At 38.3% G+C, this 24,200-nt stretch overlaps 1 protein-coding gene and 1 non-coding gene across 7 annotated transcripts in view; both read right to left on the minus strand.

Moving 5' to 3' along the window:
- The window catches only part of NFIB (nuclear factor I B), a 235,660-nt gene that overhangs the window by 149,344 nt on the left and 62,116 nt on the right, over positions 1-24,200 (minus strand). The window lies entirely within an intron of this gene.
- On the minus strand, positions 9,314-9,423 carry LOC137771108 (U6 spliceosomal RNA). The gene has a single exon (XR_011075322.1). It is a non-coding gene; the product is annotated as a U6 spliceosomal RNA (small nuclear RNA).

Raw genomic sequence — 24,200 nt, forward strand, 5'->3', positions numbered from 1 at the left:
TCATGGAAAACTATGATCTCACCACTAAAAATAAACAGCTAAGAACCAAAGAGGATAATTGCAATTGAAAGTGTCCTGAACAAAAATCAAGCTTTATATGATCTCAGTTTAATCATCTGCCCTGTCTTGTTCTTTTCCAGAATTATATATTTTCCAGTTTCATATTTTCTTTACCACTAATGTAGGTATATAGTTTCTTCCCTGCAAGGACATTAAGTAGTTTTTGAATTGTATAAATTTTCCTTTGAAAGCATTTTTTAAATATGAACTGTAGCTTTGTTTACTTGAATGCATTTGATTTGGATATCCAAGGATTTAAATCCTAAGGAATGCTCTGAGAAAATAAATAAATATAAATGTTGTCCTTAAGAGGCCAGTGATTATTTGGTACTGGATTCATCCTTAAACTATATTCTTCCTCAAGTACAGGGCACTTTATATAATGTATTTGAAAGCAATAAACTGAACTCGGGATGGAACAAAGTGATGGATTGTGTCTGGGGTTTTTGTGGTTTTATGGCTTTGGGTTTATAAGCAAATTTTGTTTTATGAAAACAACATGAAAAGGCCGTCATTGTTTATGATATTAAAGTCTAATGTAAAAAAATAATAATGTTTTCCAGCTTAATAAGCAGGCATTAAGCTTAGAAGCAGATCTAGTTCTACCAAACTCTCAGGATTCACTCCCAAAGTTGCTTTCATTCTCTACAAAAAGATCCAAAAAGTATTCGGAAACACAGAACAAAATATTTAAAGGTCCAGGCCAATATAATTGTTTCTAATGAATTTTTCTTTTACATTGGTTGTACATAATATTTGGTCATTGTGGTGAAATATGTGTTATTTCCTTTTGAATGGATCTCATTTCAACAAAATTGATTAAAATATGACTTAGAAGATTGATCGGGTAAATTTTTTAACACTAGTTCAGAAGATTCAATTATTGCAATCTCAAATTGGCTCTCATTGTTCAATAAACATTGACAAAATAATTAATTGAGAAGGTATGTACTCTACATTTTAAAGAACCTGTTATTTTTTTCTAAAATCATTTAATGATGACAATTTGGCTTTGTAACGAAACTGAAAATATTAATTCATTGAGAGATGAATCATCTCTCATCCAGTAAGCCAATAAGCAATATTTAAAGAATATTTTTCATCAAAATCTATTCAGTAAAAACACCCTCAAGAAAAGCAATGAATATATGACTATGAGTCTTAAAACAACAAAAAACAAAAAAAAATTTAACATGACCTTTATTAACGGAAGCATATATTTTAAAAAGTATTCCAGATAATTGCTAATCACATTTTAAAAATAAACATTAGATTAATACAGCCAAGGACACCTTAGAAATGAACAATTAGAGTTATTCAGATAATTCTGTCTTTGCCATGGACTAAAAATTTAAAATGACTTTTTTGTTCACATTTCAAATGGCTTTCTAACTTATAAACTCAAGGTGTGTTTGTCCCTCTCTGTGTGTGTAGAATCCTTCCTAAAGATGCCCCCAAAATACTACAATTTTAAAACCTTATTTATCAGTTCAAAGCTTTCTGCCACTTACCACTGTCTAGTGGATTACCAGTTCCTTGGAAAAACTTTATTCTTAGACTGCAACGTCCCTGTGGATGACTGTGGAAAGAGCCTTTGCTTTTTATTCCTAGAGGTTAATATAAGACATAAAATACTACTAGGTACTCAGAAACTGTTTATTGAATGAACAAAAAATTGATGAATTTTTTTAATCAATGAACATTGTTCTGAAATGTCCCTCTTTAAACTTGAAATGTATTATAACAGGTACTATAGAACAAAAGCAGAGCTGCTTTGGATTTTCATGAATTGGATATTTTCCCAAACCTAAGTAATAGGAATCCTGTCATGAAAACAGGAAGATAATAACAATACGTGTGACTTACTTGTAATAATTTTTTAAAAATATCTATTTCCTCTACTGCTATATAATTGTTGATGAGAATAGTCACCGTGTGAGATGTCACTGATAAATAGGCATTTGATAAGAAGCCTCACAAAAGTTGGCTTTAATTCTCAATACAAACTGTCAGGGTGGATACTATTATTATCAGCCCTACCTTACAGGTGAGGAACAAGAGAGGCCTCAACAGGTTAAGTAATTTGCTAGAGTTAATGCTGCTGGTGAGATGCAGAGAAGAGCCTCCCAGGTTTCCAGAACCTGTGTTCCATCCACTGAACTACCGTGTCTCTTGGTGCTCTGGAAGAATCTATATCTATGAATTTAATTTTACATAATTTCTCTTTCCAAGTGTACTTTAACATAATACCTTTTAAAGACAAAATTTCATTTTTAACTCATTTTGAATCATTCATTTACTCTTCCTTTAATCAGATTTGTCATCCAACTTTGTATTTCTATGTATCTTTTTAAAATTGTTGTAGGAACAGTAGAAGTAACTGTAATTATACTGTGTTGAAGCTGACTTTAAAAGTTATTATATAGGAATAGAAACATACACATCAAAGGCACTGGACTCGACATGAACCTTATTTTTCTTACTAGTGATTCCCACATCTCAACCAAATAATCTTCTACTTGAGCCCATGCACTAAAGCCTACCTACTCCCACTACACACTCAAATTTAGTGGTCAAAATAGCAAACATTTCACTCTTCACTTAATGTCTTTTTTTTTTTTCGAATTTTATTTGATTTATTTTTTTGATACAGCAGTTCTTATCAGTTATCTATTTTATACATACTAGTGTATATATGTCAATTCCAACATTTAATGTTTTTGAAATATGTCAATTACATATAAATTCAAACTGCTTGTAAATTGATGTATGCAGTTTTGCAAATATTCCAGTGAAAAAGCTTCCTTTCTGGCCAGGCTTTACCATTACATAAGAAAGGACCTCATGGTTTGCCTCTCTCAGTCCATCTGGGGTCTCTCCTCTGTGACTGCGTTTTAACCTTATTAGAGTTCATCACTAACGCGGTTTCTCTCTCACTTGAACCCAAATCAAAATCAGCTTAATGTCATGTTCCTGGTGACTCAGTATGAAAGAGGGACATGTCAAAAGATCTTATATTTGGGGGATCTTAGAAATTATTTTTTTCCTTTGACTTCTTTTAAATTTTTTTAGGTAATAACTTTTATTACTATCATTATTAGGTATACTACCTACTTATAAAAAGGCTTTGGGGAGATTTATGAAAAAAAAAAAAGAAAGAAAACCACTTAAACTCAATTAGAAGCGTCCTAAGTATCACAAGAAAACAGAATACGTAAGATTTAATTTCATATCAGTTCTGTATTCACATACGGGTAACCCCCGACTTACTAAGGAATAGAGCTCCAAAAGCTCATAGGCGAGTCAGTGGTCTGGACCTCACATTGAAATCTCCTATCAAAACAATATCATACAAGGTGACTACGTTTTCATACCAGCCCACAAAGCCCAATTCAACCCTGAATGCACTTCAGCTATGATACCAATAGTACCAACATGAAATCTGAGTCTAGGGAAGCTGGCTTGAAGACTCATGCCAAAGTGGAGAACAAGTCTTTATACAGTGAATTCATTCATTCAACAGACATTGAGTACCCAGAGGCTACAGAGTGTCAGTTTTACATGTTCTAATTCTGGAATTAAAGAGATCTGATCTTTAAATATTAACTGGAGATAAAATAATGCCTTAAAAGAAATTTAAAAAAAAAAAGAAATAAGATAGGTAAAGTCCTTGGCACGTAAAAGATTAACTAATTTTAGTTCCTTTCCTTCTTTCCCAAGGGACCAAAAAAGAAAAGGGGGGCCTTAGCTTTCTCTATTTAAATTCCTAAAGAAAGCCAACCTTAACTTCCAAACCCTCTTCTCTCTCTGTGGGCACTCCCATCTCCCTGACACCCGTCCTCCCAGGTCCTATGCCCCACGCCAGCCACCCTGGACTTCCCACTGTTCCAGGCCCTAAAAGCATCACCTCTCAACCCAACCTTGTCCTCATTCCTGCAGCCACTAATGTCCACCAGGTGCTAAAAGAAAAGCAGATGATATGAATTTAAAACAATTGCTTTTGGTAATTGACATTTATTTTTTAAGAAAAAGTCTGTCAATCCCAATGAATTTCTAATTAGTGTAATGTTTCAGACAGTGTAAGAGTGATGTAAAAGAATTCAGGAAGAGTATAATTGGAAGATGTCTGGGGACAGGGAGACAGCCATTCCTTTATTCCTTCAGAGTGAAGAAAATGCAATGAAGACTCATAGAGTTTTATGGAAACACAACTTCAAGTGGGCCCACATGCATTGGAATGTCCAAGAAGACTTCTATGTTGAAGGCCTTTCCTAGGATATAAGCCCCATGAGAGCAGGGATGTCATCTGTTCAAAGCAACCCTGAATCTCAAGGACCTAGAATAACTTCTGGTACATCGTCGGCACTGAATTGAAAAAATGTGGGAAAAAGAAAGGACATTGGCTTAAATTTAGACCTGACGAATGAGTAAAAATTAGCTGGGACACATGGGATTAGTAGAAGTGAAGTCCCTTAGGTAGAAAAGAGTAGGGCTCTTTGGCAAATTTAAAGAAGAAAACGGAGACTGTCAAGATGATGAGTCAGAAGCGCTAGGGGGAAAAGTAAGAAATGAATTTGGAGAGGTGGGCAGAGGACAGATCTGGCTGGGCCTTTCAGGATGCATAAGAATTTGAGACATTTTTTCAGAGACTGCCTAACTCCCTCATCTTGAGGCCCCAACTTGGACTGAATGTTCCACAACCACAACAGGTCTGATGCAGTGGCAGGGAGATTCTGGTGTGGGAGGCATGGAGGAAGAGTAGAAGCAGCCTCTGTATGTTAGGAAGATGAGTAACTCGAGCTATGACTTTAGAGCTACCATACCTGTACTAGAACACGTTGCTAATGAATAAATAGACCATGGATATTTGAGTCCTTTGCCTAAGGCTCTTCCATGAAGAAAAATCATACTTTGAGGCATTGTTTATAAGTTCAGACTGCTTGCTAGCTAGCCAAGCATGCTGGGATAGTTCATTGAAAGAAAAACCTGAAAAATGAAAACATTTTACTCCTGAATCTCTGTGTGTGTGTGTGTGTGTGTGTGTGTGAGAGAGAGAGAGAGAGAGAGAGAGAGAAGGCGAGAGGGAGAGGGCGAGAGACAGAGGGAGGGGGGAGAGAGAGAGAAGGGCAGAGAAAGAGAGACAGAGAGACAGAGAGAGGGAGAGAGAGGAAATTCTGTCAGGGGGCTGACTTTAAAAGAATGGAGGATTACACACTTCACTGTTCAAGGGTGACAGAGAGAAAACGAGGCTGGCACCAAGCAGGAAGCCCAATCCTGTCTGAATAAAACACTGCACATTTATGCAATCCCTGGTACCCGATCTTTTATCACAAACTATTTTGATTGCAAAGAGAGAAAAGCGCTAAGTAAAAATTATTTACTCTGGGTCTATTATGAAAAGAACAGATTAGCTCCCTAACACTTCGTTCTTTTTGAAGGTGTATTTTCTACCTTCCCGGTATGATTTATATTAATGAGAGGTTTAAAACAGGTTTTAACTTAAGAATGATTGCTGATGGTGAAGTGAGTAATTATACACCTTCTGACAGGACACGTGAATGGCTCATACAAGGGAACTGCATAACATGCCAAGCTAATCCTCCCTGCATAAAAAGGGAGAATACTTTGCAAGCTGGCCGATTTTAAGCTCCAGTTAACAAAAACCCTTTTTGTTGGAGCCTAAAACAAGAATGGGTTAACAAAAGCAAGGAGGAAAAAACTCTCATTTTTTCCCCTTCTTCACAAAATATAGTATTACAGGACTTAAAAGTTTTGAAAGGCCACGATGCAGCTGAAAGACCTGAGAAAGGGGCAAGGTCTGGGCCAACAACGACAAACTGAAAAGAACGCAAGGAAAACCAGAACCTCTTATCAGTAGGGAACATTATGATGTGATTCTAGTTTATTGTCGTTGTTGTTTTTTATTTTTAACGAGTTAGAGGTGTAGAGAGAGGGAAGGCGCCAACACTCTCTGGCTAGGTAGAGATGAAACGGGTTCATGGATGTTATAAAGGAAAAACCTTAAGCCATGGTGGGCGAGTCAACAGTGTGTGTGCCATTTCTGCATGGCTGCATTTTTCTCATACAAGAGCCACTTCTGGACAATAACAAGACCCCTAAAGCATCTGCTGAGGGATTACGACCCAGCTACACTGAGAAATGCTCAGTTAACACAGAGCGGCCGTGGGCTTAACTCTGTGCGTGCCTGGCCTGCCCACCACCGAACACACAAAATGCACGGTGGTCCTACATGCTGTCTGAAGAAGACACTCAGCTGTTGGCACCACTCACCCGCTCAGGGAAAGGCAAGGAAGAAATAAAAGCCACCACATTTACTCCACATAATGGGGATTGAGAAAAGGAAGACTGGAAGACAAAGGTTAGCAGGTGAAAAGAAAGGAAGCCCGGAGGTCCACTTAATGTCTTAGAGGGCTAGAGATCAAGTCTTAGTATTATATTCTTTTCTAAGATGGACATCACCTTAGAAAATTTCAAATTCGAAATTTAAGGAACAGAATCCTTATACTCCTCTTCTATGTCTCGTAAATGATTCCTAGAATCCTAAATTTTGACAAGTTCCTAAGATGAGTTGAACTATTCGTCCTACTTTACTTAAATATTTAGATGGATTCATTGGCCGCTGTGGTGTCTTCTGCACCTACAGGGGGCTATGATCACAGAAGTCAGGAATGCCCCCACCTACTTGCAGGGTCCCGGGACACAGAGCCCAGGGCTGCCAGGTCTCATCTAGCAAACTGACACGCCCAGCCGGACAGGTCAAGAGGGCAGGCCTGCCTCTGGTTCCTTCCTTCTGCTAACACATGCTGCATTTGCTCTTGACAGGATAGAGCAGAAAGTCTTCACTTTTTAAGAAAGCCAAGGCAAAGAACAGGAAGCTGAAGTTGTGGCATTTCCTAAACTAACTGTATTACTACTGCTCTTCAAAAGATCCTTTATACACATGTGGTTTAACCCTAAAGATAGTAAATCATGTTGAAATTGTGATATCCACACAAATATAGCTTTAAAATACTCTTTCCAAATGCAAATCATAAGTAAATCATTTCTATTCCTTCATGGGTAACTGCAAACTGAAATTTCTAGATGTGGAGGAATTTCTCAGAAAGTGATACCCAAACTTTTCATGAAAAACATTTAACAATTTACCATAAAGAGGTTTGGTAAAGTTTGAGGTTCAGCATTCAGCTCTTTTGCTGTTATTCTTTAATATCTGTTTGCAAACTGCATATATTGCAAGGTGAGCCTATATACAAGGCAGAATTAACTAGTACTGTGAGCTGAAATATTTCAGTTTAATTAGAGTCCATCAATTTTGATCCGAAATAATGAGCAGAGGACACTTTCGTCATCATTAGCACTCATTCCGATACTCAAAAGGAAAATTGTTCTGAAATGTATACATCTTCTTACATATATAAAGCATCTACTGATTATAATTACCAAAACAAAAGTCAAGGGCAATGCTTTTTTATTATGTTACATGTCAAGGAAAGATGCTTAGAGAACTTCTGTAACCCTTGGAAACACAGCATTGGAGCCTGGAGTCTTTTGACTCACTGACTCACCGTCAAACCTAGGAGAAATTATCCTGCAGTAAAATGTCAGAGGATTACTCTCTAGCTTGGATGGCAGAGAGATTCGAGTTCTCAGCGTCAGAAACATTACAAAATGCACGTGCCAGAAAAGTACATGCAATAAAAGTACTGGGAACAAGAACCTATTAACTGCAACATGTAAGAGAGAAACTACCGCTTGATGTAGCAGGATAAGAAGGAATGAGACTGGGGAGAAGAGGCATGCAGGGATATTATTAATCTATTTTTAAATTTTTGTTTCTTTATTCATACATTCATTAAAATTTTTTATTTAATTATTTTAAATCTTATTCAAATAAATTTAAACAAAATTTTATTTCTTAAACTGGGTGATGCATGCATGAGTTTGTTGAAACATTTATATTTTTGTATGTCTTAAATATTTCAAAATACATTTTTAAGAAACTGAACCAAGGGAATTAGAATAGGAATAATGAGGTGAAATCACCAGATCAAAGAATTGTAGGGAAAAAAGTAGCTTCAAGGATGTACACTTGGTCTCTTTGAACAGACCAAGAACAACCCAATATTTTCAACTTTAAATCCTTTACTATAATCGGGGTTCAGATGCGGCAGTCTTAGCATGCAGGCCTTCACAACTGGTAGGAGCTTAATAAATATATGTCTATTGATGATAATGATAATTTTACTCAAATAGGACATTACAGAGAATGTTAGATGATTGAAAATCAATGGAAAGAACAAATACTATGTCAGAAAAAACAACTTCACATACAGTGTAAGAGCCTCCAATGGAAACTTATAAGGAAGACTGGCAGACTGATTCTTTTGAGGAATTCCTAAAACAATGTTTTTGCAGATTTGCCTATTGAAGCTTTACCTTTACTGACCTTCTTTCCAATCCTGAGCTCTCTCTGAGTCTTCATACATGCAGTTTCCTCTTCCTGGAATACCACTGCCCTTCCCCTGGTTAACTTTTGTTTTTTTTCTTTTTTTAACATCTTTATTGGAGTATAATTGCTTTACAATGGTGTATTAGTTTCTGCTTTAAAACAAAGTGAATCAACTATACATATACATATATCCCCATATCTCCTCCCTCTTGCATCTCCCTCCCACCCTCCCTATCCCACCCCTCTAGGTGGTCACAAAGCACCGAGCTGATCTCCCTGTGCTATGCGGCTGCTTCCCACTAGCTATCTATTTGACATTTGGTAGTGTATATATGTCCATGCCACTCTCTCACTTCATCCCAGCTTACCCTTCCCCCTCCCAGCGTCCTCAAGTCCATTCTCTACATCTGCGTCTTTATTCCTGTCCTGCCCCTAGGTTCTTTAGAACCCTTTTTTTTTTTTTTTTTTTTTGATTCCATATATATGTGTTAGCATACGGTATTTGTTTTTCTCTTTCTAACTTACTTCACTCTGTATGACAGACTCTAGGCCCATCCTCTTCACTACAAATAACTCAATTTCGTTTCTTTTTATGGCTGAGTAATATTCCATTGTATATATGTGCCACATCTTCTTTATCTATTCATCTGTCGATGGACACTTAGGTTGCTTCCATGTCCTGGCTATTGTAAATAGAGCTGCAATGAACATTGTGGTACATGACTCTTTTGAATTATGGTTTTCTCAGGGTATATGCGCAGTAGTGGGATTGCTGGGTCATATAAAAATGTGGAATGCTTTACGAATTTGCATGTCGTCCTTGTGCAGGGGCCATGCTAATCGTCTCTGTATCATTCTAATTTTTTTAGTATATGTGCTGCCGAAGCGAGCACCACTGGTTAACTTTTATTCTGGCCACCTTCACTGATCTGGTGTATGCGTCTGTCTCTTTTTTGTCCCCATAAGATTCTATATTTCAACACCGTAACTTTCCCCATACTTTCATCAAACTTGATTGACTGTCTCCCTATATCCATACCCTACAGTTACTTGAGGTACTAATTTCCATAAAGCCAAGAACTGTGTCAGTCTTTTTCATCTTTGCATTTCCACTATCCATACTACTACTGAGTGGCTGGCTGAATGAACTCTATGACTATTCTAAAATCTTTCCACTTTTTTCTTCAAGTTAAAGGATACACAGAATGTTCTCATGTACAATATATTCATTCTCTAACACCAGGAAGTATATAGGTATGTAAATCTATGTGCATATCAATATATATGATTGTCAGATGAAAAGTTACACAGAACAAATAACTTTCTTATACAGCTTGACTGATATATACTAAGGTATGTATTGAACGTTGAAAGCAGCTGTTGACACTAGTTTTTTAGGAAATAATCACTAAGTCTCTACATTTTATTCCTTTAAATTCAAGCTCGGAAAAGTTAAAAAAAAAAAGATCTGGTGTTCATGGGATACCATTTAAAACTTGGGAGGCAGCCTGATAGAGTAGAATGCGTTCTGTATTTAGGAACTCAGTTCTTCTGGACTGCTCCTTACCTAGCTAGCCTAGGTGATTCCTTTAGTGTCAAAGGCCTCAGGTTCCTTATCTGTAAATGATTAGATTAGATAACAAGGGCAACAACCAATATTTATACAGCTTTCAGTTGATGACTTTGACATATGCTATCTCATCCTAAAAGACCCCTCTGGGTTTTCACAGGTGCTGTGATGTCAGTTTTACTCAAAACTATTAATTGGTTATATGCCATTTACCAAACTAAATCCAAGAAGTAAATTTGTTCAGATAATTAATTTCTTATTAAAAAAAAAAAAAAGCACTGTTGTACTGCAGTAGCTAGAATGACTTAAAATGTAATGTTGAATAACAATTAGGTGCTAAATCACCTTCAAAGAACCGGCTACCTTTTGTTTTGCTGCTCACCGGAAGCATCACTGGGCCCTGCCTGATGGTAAAGATCAAGGGGCTGGCTTTATTTGTCCAAGGAGAAAGAAGCAGTCACCTCTGCAGGAAGGGTTCTGTCAGAAAGAATGCCTGTCCCTACCAGACTGCACCACTTCTCCCCAAGGCTTGAACTTGAACTACTTAACTCTATAATACTCATAGAGTTTTTAATGTAATTACTACTGAAAGCTCAATGCATTTATTTAAACTCACATTAAAGAGTAAATGACTAATTTTATAATATTTCCCCAAAGCAGGTTTTGATAGAAGACAGGAGTCAGCACCGTGGGTGTCTGGCCTCCAGTATGAAGACTACACCGGGTATTTTTTAAACGCAAATTTAAACCATAAAAATAATACCATAGTAATCACTCTACCTCCATCTTGCATCCCTATAACAAAGCTTCTTCACAAAGATATACGTATACATTATAGATAACAATTCTACACGGAACTGCTCACTAACAGCTAAAGTAAACTGGTATCCTTATGAATGTAAGGTTCTCTGTACTGTTGATTGTAGCTACTGCTTTTGAATTTATTTCCCAAAATTGACTGACCACAAAATAAAACCATCTCTTTACAACTTCTCTTTTTCCTTATGTTTGCAGTCTCCAGAGGAAGACTCCATAATTTCATCTTGAGAACTTCCTTGTCAGTAATCGTTAGTGGTGGAGACAGAAATTAAAATTGATTATTTGAATTCTACAAGCTGCTTAGGCTCGTAATTATCATAAAACTATGTTATACCCAAAATGCCATCATCCTCTGGGAATGTGGGTGAGGGGTTTACGTGAAATAGTCCATTTATGTTTCTCCAGGTTTAGGCCAATGCATGTAGAGTTGTATGGAAACTTAAAAACACATTCTTCTCGGCTGGACTAACCAAGGCAGGAAGTCACTATCCTCTCTTAGTAGACCAAACAATTCTCACTTCATTGCTAGAATTAAATTCCAGAGAATTTTTTGGATTCTATTTAATGAATGAGGATATATTTTTCATGTGGTGTCATTGTTTTACTACTTCCCATGTTTATTTGGACAGATTCAAGCACTGGGTAGGAAATGTATTGGTTGGCAACTTCAGTTTTGGAAGAGAAAGTAAACACATGCTGATTAGCAAACAGTAAACTCTACTGTGTTTAATTTTGGCTTCTCTTAAAAAAAAAAAAAAAAAACAACACAAAAAAACCACTATTTGGTGTTGTGTTCCAAGTAGGAGCATTTGTCCCTAAGTTCTTTCCTAACCCCTTACTGGAGGGCTTCCAGAATTACTCTCATTTTTTTCCCTTCTTCCCCTAACACCAGTGGCAAACGCCAACATTATTTAAGAAAATACTTGTACATATGGTATCCTCCTAGCACAGATTTGCCATCCAGTTGAACAGTAGGGCCACTAACCCACACAAACTAAACTGCAAAATTATGAACTGCATAAACATAAACAATTATTTCCAGCTCTGATACATTCAAGGTAAAATCACACTTCAGAAAATCCCAGAAAGGCTATTGACTGAAAACTATCAGGTCTGAGAATTGAAGGTGGTAAATATGACAATAAGCTAGAATTTCAAATGCTCTCTTTAGAGCCAACTTCTTTCATTTATCTCATTCGCTTGCTTTACTACGGCCGCCAAATTACCCTTCAAATTTAAGTTTATCCTTAAGCTTATCCTTAGCTCTCTCCTTGTCTATCCTCAGAGGCTCATTACAAGCAATATCACCGAAAAAGTGTCCAGGAACAGCACATACACGGAAAATCCTGAGTAACTAAGATATATCCCTGCCCATCGGGCACAGACCCTTTTCATTATTTCAGAGCTCCGTTTCATAAAAGAAAATTCATGTTTGATCTTTTATTCCTCATGATTAAAGCTCACTTACCATTATTCAACTTCCCATGATGTCTCTGAGGTATGCAAAATGTTGTCCCCACTCATCAAATGGGAAAGCCAAGGCATCCAGAAGCTACATAACTTGCCAAATGGCCCAGTAGAAGAGGTACGCGCCATCTCTATCAGGTCTACATTGTTTATTCAACAGGCATTATTGTGAATCTGCCAGGTTCTGCATTGTGCTAGGTACTATACCTATGTTCTATTATGTCCTAGGCCCAGGCAAAAGAGTGCTAAATGATCGAAGTTCCAACCCACATGAGGCTAACAGCTGGTGGGGGTGAGAAGCAGTAAACCAGGAAACGGGTGAATATAAAATATGTCAGGGAGCTATAGGGCGAACAGTCAAGCAGAGTAAGGGAAAAGAGGCTTGGAGGAGGGAGCAATGGATAGAGTGGTGGGAGAAGGCCTCTCTGAGCATACCTCTGAATGAGGTGAGGGGACAAGCCCTGCAATGATCTGGGGAGAAAGGCTTCCCAGCAGCAAGAACAGGGAGAGCAAAGTGCTGGAGGAGTGGCGAGAAGGCCAGCGCTGCGGATGCTAAGAGAGCAGGTGGAGTGCGACCCGGGCAGGAGAGGGAGGCAGGGGCCAGGGCTTACAGCCCCGGGAAGTCACCATGAGATGGGGAGACTGCAAACACAAATGAGACTAAGCTAGAGAGAAAGAACGAGGGTGATGAGTTTGATACATAAACTCGTAATAAAACTGCACTGCATGAAAAGGAGGGCATGCTTCTCTCTGCCATCAGGTGGAGACTATATAAGCACAAACACATAGAATGGCCCCGGTCTGAATTTTTCACATGCTAGGAAACATTTTCACGCTGGCTGATCCCATCAAATACAAAGAAGTGGCTCAACAGCATCCAGTACCTAAGAGAGACCAAAAGCATTTCCTTCTGTAAAGCTCTGCAGCTGAGGGCTTACATCCGCCTGGTCCAATCAGTTCATTTCCAAACAAAGGTAGGAAATGGCTGCATCCTAGGATTTCATTGTGGGCTCATGAGTCAGTGCTTTGGAACTTGGTGTCTTTGGGAGTGAGTGTCTATTCTTCACGTCTCTTGCCACAGGGGGAAAAAGGTACAGATAAACAGTAACACAACTTCACCCTACTGAGATACGAATCTGTGGGCTTTTCCACCCCTTCTCAAAAATAAATGAATGAATGACCGAAATTCAGGTCCTTCTTGTTTTTTTCTTTCTCTCTCTCCTTTGTTTCCTAATTCCCAGCTCTCCCATGTGTTTCCTAAACAACATAAAGTCAACTGATGGTGAAAGTACACCACATGGTAATTATTTAAAGGCTGTTATGTTATACCATGAAGTTTAAAAGAAATTTATATTCTATAAAAGTGGCCAATAATGTATCCCATGACATAGGGATCTAAGAAATGAAAATTAAGAAATTTGTTGTAAAGAACAAAATGATTCCCCATAATTTAACCCAAAAGATTTGTGGTATTTTACTTTCAAAATGTTAGAACAGTAATTTAACTTTGAAAACTATTTTTTATAGAACAGTTGCAAAGAAAACAATATATAAATTGTAAGTGTAAAGTAAGCAAAGGAGAAAACAGTGTGTATGTGTGTGTGTGTGTGTGTGTGTGTATTTTAGGAATATTATTCTAAATAAAAAAAGCTTCAGAGGTATACTTAACCTACAGGCTATTTTCTTCAGGAAAAAGTATATTATAGTAACACCTGAATTGCCACAGCACTCCCATTTCTGATGAAAGTTATAGAAGGAACTATGTACTGTATCTGATCTAATAATAGAAGTCAGTTATTATCTATGATGGAAAAGGGGAAGAAAATAAGATGAGGAAACAAGGTTTCAATGAGAATGAGAAAGGGGTCCCTGGTCTAACATAAATATATATAAGCATATCAATCCAAACATCAGCCAAATTAATTTATAACGATATCCTTGTGATCAATGTGACATAACCACAAGAAACTTACATGATTATAGTGAGAAAGTTCAGAAACAGGGTATTTCCATCTAAGCAAAGTAAAAATTATTTTCAGGATATTGGAGAAATCTGGTGTTTTCTACTCAGGCAGAATGGATTATGAAAACAATAAAAAGAATCTCCAGAGAGACAGAGTGAAAGGAGAATATTACACTTCACTTTTCCAATGTGGAAATAAACTGAGAAAAATTGAGGGGCAAAGGTGAGAATGGAGAAAAAAAAAAGAAAAAAAGGAAAAATGTAATAATGAAACAGGACTATAGTTTTAGCTTATATTAGTTTTTATCCTTCCATTAAAAATTATACCTTAAAGTTCATTCCTCTTGACTATATTGCCAATTTCTCAAATAATACACCGGTAAAGTTCCAAAATCTCATTAGACATATAAATTACATGTATAAAGGTTCTTGTATAGCCTGTGGAAACATTTTAAACTTCTTGTGTAATATTATTTTCTTCAGCAAAATTGGGCCTAAAGTTTGGAAAAGTTCCTAGAGGGTGAAACATCCCCCCCCTCCCTTCTCTCTCTCTCTTTCTCTCTGGATAGTATTACCCTACTACATACCCAGCCATATATCTTTACACTCCAATTTCCTACCTATTCCCCTATCCATACATGTATAATGCTTCCATTTTGAAGCATATGGCTGGGGAGCCAAAAGAATTTAAATTGCCTTCAAAATGTGCATCGCATTATAAATGGTGTGAAAAAAGATCTCACTATTCAGCTCTCAACTTGGAGCATAAAGCAAAGAGGAAGCAACACAAGACTGCTTCAAACTTTATCCAAAAACTCAACAGCTTCACTTGTTTATAGAGGTACAAAAAGTATGCGACACAGTTTATAAAACAAGAACGGCGTACTGTATGCAAAAGTAAAGTTAAAAGCAAAGTATAGTAACAGCCCTATCTCGTTACAAACACTTGGCAGAGTGTCTAAAGTACCATGGTCAAAAACACGATACTGTCTGAGCTGAACTTCTGCCAGAAAGCACTCCCTAAGTCCAAGTCTCTTTAGCCATCATCACTACCTCATTTGGCAATCTCTCCCACGCCTCAGTTCATCTACTCAAAATTACTCCACAGAAACACAGAAAGCAGACAACCTCTCTAGCTATACAGGCTGTAAGTATCACAATGTGGTACCACTGGCAAGTGACAGTGTAAGATGCAGTTCTAAGGTTAGAAAGCCAGGACCAACTACACTGCATCCTCAAAGCTAATTTGCATACTAAGTTGAGCTGGGCTGTCTTAATTTTTGGTAATCCAGGGTTTCTTCCCTACTCTCACAGTAATTCCAAAGGGTCTTTCTGAAGCACAGCAGCTGAGAAAGAAGGCACATGGTAAGAATACACTCAGGCACCAAATATATTTTAGGCAAGTGAGGAGCAAATGTATTCAGAAGTAACCTGCCATTTAACCATTCCAGGCAGAGCTTTTGAATAATTCCAGATCATCAAAGACTGCAACCCTAGCTATATATGCATGGCATACCAGGCAATAACAAGGCTAGGGAAATGTCAAGACTTAGGTAGTAAGTAGATAAACAGAATATGTCAATACGGGCATCTACGTCTACACTTGGCATTTATAACGAAAAACATGGCAATGTATAAGACAAAAGTACAAATGTGGCAATGAAAAGATAAGTGATGGGAGAGAAAGAGCTGTATGAATTATTAATATTCTTTGGGCATGGTAGAACTAGCTTCCAAATTTTTCTTTAATTCACTTTTCTCCTAGCATATTAAATAATCCAAAAACACAGATATTCTGATCTTAAGTTTACAGCTTGTCATATTTCCTGGAAAATAAACAATAATTAACAAATTTCATCGTTGTCCACCCCTACCCCCTTCTCTTCAAGAAACTTTATACTTTGAAATGTAGATACATAAACTACTTTTGGATCAGGGCTCACAAATATGTTTCCAAAGGAATAATATGTACAGGTTAGTCTGGTATACACCAGACGTAAGAAAAAGCAAATTCACAACCAGAAATATCAGTATTCAACAGAAAAATATATTTTTAATTAAATCTCATTCTTCCTCTCCTTACAGATACAGAATCTAAGAAAACCAATCACAGGTATAAGTTTTTTGACTTTTACCTGAAAAAGAAAAATTCAATTTGACTCATGAATCTAGGTTTCCTATATACATAAGGTTACAAAGATAATAAGATGGTCATTTATAAACTGGCTTCTCTGAGTGGGCCACCTACCATATGCTGATATTCAACAAAAAGCATCTGTATGAAAAGACCAGAAAATTGCAAATGTAGAACTTACAAGGTAAACTAGGCAGAAAAAGGCTGCAAAGCCCAGGTCTCCAGCAGATGCTTAACACGTTAAGCCTCGATTACCAAAAACTTTACGAATTCTCAGTAAGCATAACCAGTGAGTCTTCACTTATCAAACCATTCTAAATGCAAAGTGAGCACATTACCTGCACATTGAAATAACTTATATGTTCTTTTCTCAGATATTAGAACATGCATGAGAGTACTAAAAACAAACTACAAATCTCCCCTCTCTCTAGAAGTCTTGAGAGTCTAAAGTTCGCGTTGTCATTTATCGTTTCCTACGCAAGCCTACAAGGATTTGGTCAGACTGACAAAAGTTATTAAGAAAAGTCCTGCAGGAAGAAATAGATCGAGGATTCAGATCACCCATGCCTAACCTTTTCGGGGCACCATGATCTCTCCCCTTGTGCTATACGTCAGAGACGTAGTGAAAGCCAAGTTTTAATTTAGAATTTAATAAAAATTGATTAAGCATCATGGAGCACAAACAAAGCTGCTCCACAAATCTTTCAGCCCTTTTTGTGCTAGGAAGAAAGCAAGCGCTGTCTGCTGAAGCAGATGACAGATGCTGGCTTAAAGATAAGTATTATTTATACTTCTGTACCAGATTTCTTCTTATGCATATCTTATCGTGCATGGGTATATGATCAACAAAGCAATTTTGTATCAGTCCGAGACGTTCGAGCGTACCCTGGCTCCATGGGAATGCGTTAAAGAGTTCAGGTCTAGGGTTCAATTAAACCAAGGCGGAGAGGGAAGAAAGTTTTGAAAGAAAACCAAGTATCAAGCTGGTTGTTATTTGAAATGTTCTTTCACACACAGGCTAATGAATATATATGCACTGAAAATAACTTTGTTCTGAACATATGCCTATGCATTTTAAATAAACGATGCATGTTGGAAAGATAAGAGGGTTTACCAAATCTAACCACATCAAGTTATCTCTATATTAAACTGCAGTTATTTGCACAGTATGTTGGTAAGAAGACAGCACCTTGAAAGAAATCCAGTACTTACATAAAGAGATCACGGATTTAACCAAGTTTGCGAATATTTTAGTCATCAAGTCTGCAGTTTAAAAACTTAAATCTCATTCTTTCTCTCTATATAGACACAGAAACTGTGAAAACCAATCACGTGATGAAAATTCCAAGAGGTTTTCTGACTTCTAACAGAGTGAGGATAGCCAATGATTAGAAAGAGGAGTAGAAACTATTTACCTTACCTTTTTAAAAAAGATCATATTCTGCATTATAAGGTGCTTGAAAGTGCAGAATCTGGCACGTGACTCCGAAACAAATGTAACCCAGAAAGAGAAGCCACCAGGTGGATAAAAAACAGCAATCACAGCTCTCTTGACCTTCCTTCTCTACCCCAATTCCTGACCCCTTCCAGGATCTAGATTAAGGGTAGGCTCTCATTTCGTTGCTTCTTTTTTTTTTTTTTTTGAGGGAAGATAAACTGGACATAAATGAGTCTTCAAGTGCAGCCAGAAAATCAATCTATGGTTAGATTCACCTAATTAAGGTTCAAAAGTCAAACAAATTAACAAACTTGTGTTTATCCATTTCTTTATATGGTATCGTATTGTCCTTCATTTCCCTTACCATATTCCTTCTAACAGTTCTTTCTGAGAAATCTCAACCTCACCTCAGATGGCCTGAAAGCTGGAGATACTCACCCACTCAAAGGCCAGGAAACCACAAGTGCTAAGGCTCGGGTGAGAGTAATTGTCTGGGTGAGCCCAGAACAGAATCCTTGCTGCTCAAAGGGGTCCTGCACAAGGACTAGGTGAAGCCACATCTACAGCTGCAAACATACACCAATGCTTCAACCTGACACCAACAGCAAAACTAAACTGTCTGGTTTCTTAGAAATTACTGCATAGATATCTCTTGAGAACTAGCAATGCACTAAAATAGGATACACAAATCAGTACTTTTATGTGGTAATACTAATCTGTCACACGCAATAATTTTTCTTTCCTGAATTATATATGAAAATACATCAATAGGAGTGCAGCAATTATGAGCCAATATTTTCAGGAATTACCATTGTGTACGTGTCTTAAGCATACAACGCTACATGAAATCACTAAACCACCTAACTGCTAAAAATATCCAGGTTTCTCTTTCCAATTAAATAATGCCCTTTACTATACACAAAGTCAGGTTGTAGGGGAAATGGTAGATAAGGGTTATTTTTACATGACCTTACAACAGAAAACAAAGTTAAAATATATACCACATATGTATAACTGCATCACTTCGTTGTACACCTGAAACTAACACAACATTGTAAATCAACTATACTTCAAAATATGTACGTGTGTGTGTAGATGTATATGTGTATGTGTGTGTGTATATATATATATATATATATATATATATATATATATATATAATACCATATACTAGTGCAATTGGATGGATATATTTTCAATCAGCTGATTTAAATGATAGAAGTTCAAAAAAATGTAAATCATCCACTTATCCTCTCACCCAAGTAAGAGAGAAAGAATTACATGTCTTTTGAGTTAACGGGGATGACTATAGTTAAGTTTTTTTGTTTGTTTGTTTGTTTCTTTGTTTTTTTAACATCTTTATTGGAGTATAATTCCTTTACAATGGTGTGTTAGTTTCTGCTTTATAACAAAGTGAATCAGTTATACATATACATATGTTCCCATATCTCTTCCCTCTTGCATCTCCCTCCCTCCCACCCTCCCTATCCCACCCCTCTAGGTGGTCACAAAGCACCGAGCTGATCTCCCTGTGCTATGCGGCTGCTTCCCACTAGCTATCTATTTTACGTTTGGTAGCGTATATATGTCCATGCCACTCTCTCACTTTGTCACAGCTTACTTACCCTTCCCCCTCCCCATATCCTCAAGTCCATTCTCTAGTAGGTCTGTGTCTTTATTCCCGTCTTGTCCCTAGGTTCTTCATGACCTTTTTTTTTTTTTTTCTTAGATTCCATATACAGTTAAGTTTTGCAGAAAACTTTAATCTCTATACTATCCTGCAGAATTCCTCCCTCCAAAAAGTAAAATAAAATAACTGCTTAGTATGCTCTGCAGTATTTGTAAGTTCGCAAAGCATGCCCAGTTCCAATACTCAGCTGTTTGGCCTTGGATAAATTATCCAACCTCTCAGTTTGAATTTGCAAGTCTGCTTAAGGATAACAGGCTTAAGGTTTGAATTAAATGAGATGTAGGAAAAGCATTTAGCAAAATACCTGGAACATAGCAAACACGGAGAAAACAGTTAAGTACTGTTATTATTATTCTTGCTGCTATTGTTCTTCTTACTATTAAAGAATTCATGATAAAACTCACTGGCCAGACAGGTCTAGCATGTGCCCCTTTTCTCATCTCTTTGATTCTATGACATTGAGCTGTCCTGATTCTCCGCCTACTTCTGGGACTTCTCACTTCCATTCTCCTTTGTTAATCCCAATGCTTCTACCATTTCCTTAAAAGTCAGCATTCCCCAAAGCTACATTCTTGGCCCACTTTCTCATCCTCTGCAGTGGCAATCAAACCCTTGGCTTCAAAGGTCTGAGATAACAACAAAGCTGTATTTTCATTTGTCTACCAGACATCACCACTTGGAATGTCCCTACGTAACCAAAAAACCAAACTCATTCTCTCACCTCCAAATTTTGCATCTTTCATGCTCCTTGTCTCTGTTGAGGGAACTGACATTTACCAAGATGACCAAGTTAGAAACCTCAGAGTCATCCCCAATTCCTCTTCCTATACCCATAGCATGTCCCCCCTTTCTATTCCTACCAACGCAGCCTCTTCCATGTCCTTGCTTCTCTCCTGATTTTCGCAGTAGCCCTAGTGCAGCTTGGTTGTCGTGTCCAACAAATATGAATAGAGCACCAGCGATGTGCCAAGCACTGTACACTTTGAATGCAAAACAGAACAGAACAAAACAGGAAAAAGAAAACCATACAAGCCCTTCTCTCAAGGTTCTTTGTGTCAAGCAGTGGGAAAGACTTGTAAACACATAATTATACTATGATGTTATACAAGCAATGATAGACTCACGTAAACTATAGAAGGAGGACACAAGAGGGAGAGACTATTCTATTTGGATAGGTCAGGAACACCTTTAGTGTGGAGACTGCTCCAGAACAATGTTTTGAGGGTGAATGGGAGTTTGGTGGGTACACAAATAGAGGGAAAGGCATTCTACGTGGCAGGAACAGCATGTGCTAGACCTCCAACTTTAGGCTCTCTAGCCTCCAAACCAACCTGTATGTTTTAAAACTGTGCCTGGCCAAAGCCCAGGTCTAACTATGATACTTCCCCTTTTCCATAAGACCTTCCAGGGCTTTCCACTGTTTCTAGAATAAAATCCAGATGGGCAGGTAACTGAGGGACTCCAAATTCTGATTCAATTAGCTGGGAGACAGCTCCCACTGGTCTCCATACCCCGTTCCTTGGGTACATCAGGTTTTGTCATATAGGACTGTGTCCCAGCCATCAGATAGCCTCTCTGCCCTATATCTTGGGAAATCCCATTTATCCTGTGATACCAAGATTCACTTTTCTGAAGCCTTCCCTGCCCAGCTGACCCTGGATTATTTCTTCCTCTGAGTTTTTAGACCCTTTGTTAATACCTCTATTTCTGTACATCTCACATCTGGATTTGTAGAGTGAATACCCACATGTTTGTCACATCATTTTCTAAAATCTGTTGCTCTAACTGGGAACTTCAATGAGTAATGGAAAATCACTTTACCCAAAATTAATAAATAAGTATCAGGAAATACCCTAGAGACTTCTCTGGCAGTCCAGTGGTTAAGACTCCATGCTTCCACTGTAGGGGGCCCTGCATGCTGCACGGCGTGGCCAAAAAAAAAAAAAAAAAAAAAGGAAATATCCCACGCCAAGCCCTCTTATTCAGTGCCATTAACAGACGTAAAGGGTTAGAGGGACATAGCATGCAGATGTGTGGTTCATATAAAACCACTAATATCCTACTGCTGTGGACTGAGCTGGGTCTCCCCCAAATTCATACGTTAAAGCCCTAAACCCTGATGTGGCTATATATCAAGACAGGGCCTTTATGGAGGTAATTAAGATTAAATGGCATCATATGGGTGGGGCCCTGATATGACAGGATTAGTGTCCTTGTAAGAAGAGGCCCTAGAGAGCTAAATCTCACCCTCTGACACATGAGGACACAGCAAGAAGGCGGCCGCCTGCAAGCCAGGCAGAGAGCTCTCACCAGAACCCGACCATACAGGCACCCTGATCTCTGACTTCCAGTCTCCAGAACCGTGAGAAAATAAATATCTGTTGTTTAAGCCACTCAAGCTCTGGTATTTTGTTATGGCAGCAGGACCTAAGACACATACCCTAGTCAAAAGAACTTGAGCAATCCAGGATTAAATGGTGGGATTGATTTTTCAAATGTCTGGTGTGATGCTCAGTATATATAACTTTTCAAGCAGACCAGTTAATCTCCCAACAGTAACAGTTTTGTCACCAGTTTACAGACAGAGAAGACTAAGGGTGTGAGGCCTTCCATGAGTCATCCAATAATCCAGGGAGAGCCGGTGCCCATACTGGAACAGAATTCTAAAGTCCTGGCTTTCAAAACCTTGTCCTGGAAGAGAAGCCTACTCTACGTCCACAGAAAAATGTGCCAGTAATCTAGGCATAAGTGGCACGGCTCTGCACTGCCTCAGGCCTGGAGGGCTACCTGACACGGCCTGGGCACTGTTGCAGGGCAACACGACAATCGGGGATCTGATGCCTCCAAAACATGGGCTTTGGAGTAGGAAAGCTGGGGGCTAAAGCCTGCCTCCACCACTGACTAGCTGTTTAGCTTCAAACCAGTTATACAATTTCACTAGATGTCAGTTTCCTAGTTTATTAAAGGAGAATTTTAATACTTACCTCGTAGGGTTATTGTGAATATCAGAAGTAAGATACAGAAGGATATAGCCCACTGCCTGACATACAGTCAAGACAATACTTAGCAGGTACCAAGCCTCGATGTCACCTCATCAACAATTTCACTCCCACCTAAACTAAAAGCAAGAATAGGTGATTTACCTCTTCTTACCTACAGTGGGATTTCTGCCTATTTGTTTGTTTGGTTTGGGTGTTGACTGTACACCATTTACTACTTCCTGGTAGTAACAGCAATAATTTTCCTCCGGGGGCCACTCACCGCCCCCAGTCTGAGATCATGTCCCTTAGGTGTCCTGCCTTCCTCCCCCTAGCTCCAAGAGCAGGCAGGCGAGTGGGCCTTGCCAATGACAATGCTGTACCAATTCAGTGACTGGCTCAGGGGGCTGGATGAGAGCCAGCCCAGGAACTTTTGCTGGAACTGTTGAGAAGGGACCACTTTCCTTCCCACTGGAGGTGCTCAGCTGATGGAAGGTAAACGTGCAGCTCTCCACCATGAAGGGGGAGCCTGCCCAAGAAGCAAGGTAACCAAGACAAGAGCGTCGGAAGGGAGTCAGAGAACCTTCCTTGTTACATCATCAGAGGACCTGAATCAAGCTACACCTGAGGATGCACTGAACTTTTCAGTTACATCAGGCAGTAACTTCCCTTTCTCGCTTCAGTCTGTATGACTTCAGTTCCTGACACTTACAATTAATATACAACCTGAACGCCAGCAAGAATCTGACACTTTTCAATGACCAAAAGGACCCCTGGAAGTAAACAGAGAGAAAAGTTAGGAAAGAGAGACAAAGCTACAGGCAGCATTTTTCAGGGAATGTCAATGGGCTATTACATACCTAAAAATGTTAGTTAAATTAGTGGATGAAACTATGGGAATGTCCATGTTAGTGTCAAGACAGCCTGAGACATTGGTTAACTTCTCATAACGTTTCAGCAGACAGGTTCTGGAAACCATGGGTATGCACTAAACTAGGCTGTCAGTGGCATTTTAATGACAGGGATAAAAACCCATAGGCTATCTTTAATTTAGTTCACTAAACTATAGCATTAATAATAATAGATGATTTTGTTAAATTCTCACTGTGTCAACCAAATGTTTCAAATTCAGTATTTCCAATCACATATAATATCTACTCTGGGGAGTAGAGATTATTATCCTCACTTTACTGATAAGGAAATTTAAGACTCAAAGAACTTAAGTCTACTGATCAAGTTGAAATAGTAAGTTGTGGAGCTGAGATTCAACCTCAGATCTAACTTCTTGATTTTCTTAAGTATTACCAAGAAATGGTATTACCCAGAAATTTCACTGGTATACAATAAGATCCTCTTGCTTTATGTCGTTCTGCCATCATTTGCCTCTTCATCAAACTATTTGACCATAATTCTTCATTCTGTGTTTAGTTTTGTGATCATCTGATTAGAGACATCTTTGTCTCCCACTAGACTAGCAACTCCCTGAGCGCTGGACAAGCACTGCTTTTGCTCTTCACTGTGTTATTGCCTGGTGAAAGCAGATGCTAAGGTAAGTAATGTTTAAAAAACAAAGGAGAGGGAAAAGAGAGGGAGGGAGGGAACAGAGTGGAG

This window comes from Eschrichtius robustus, chromosome 10 (assembly GCF_028021215.1).
Source record: "Eschrichtius robustus isolate mEscRob2 chromosome 10, mEscRob2.pri, whole genome shotgun sequence".
Lineage (NCBI taxonomy): Eukaryota > Metazoa > Chordata > Mammalia > Artiodactyla > Eschrichtiidae > Eschrichtius > Eschrichtius robustus.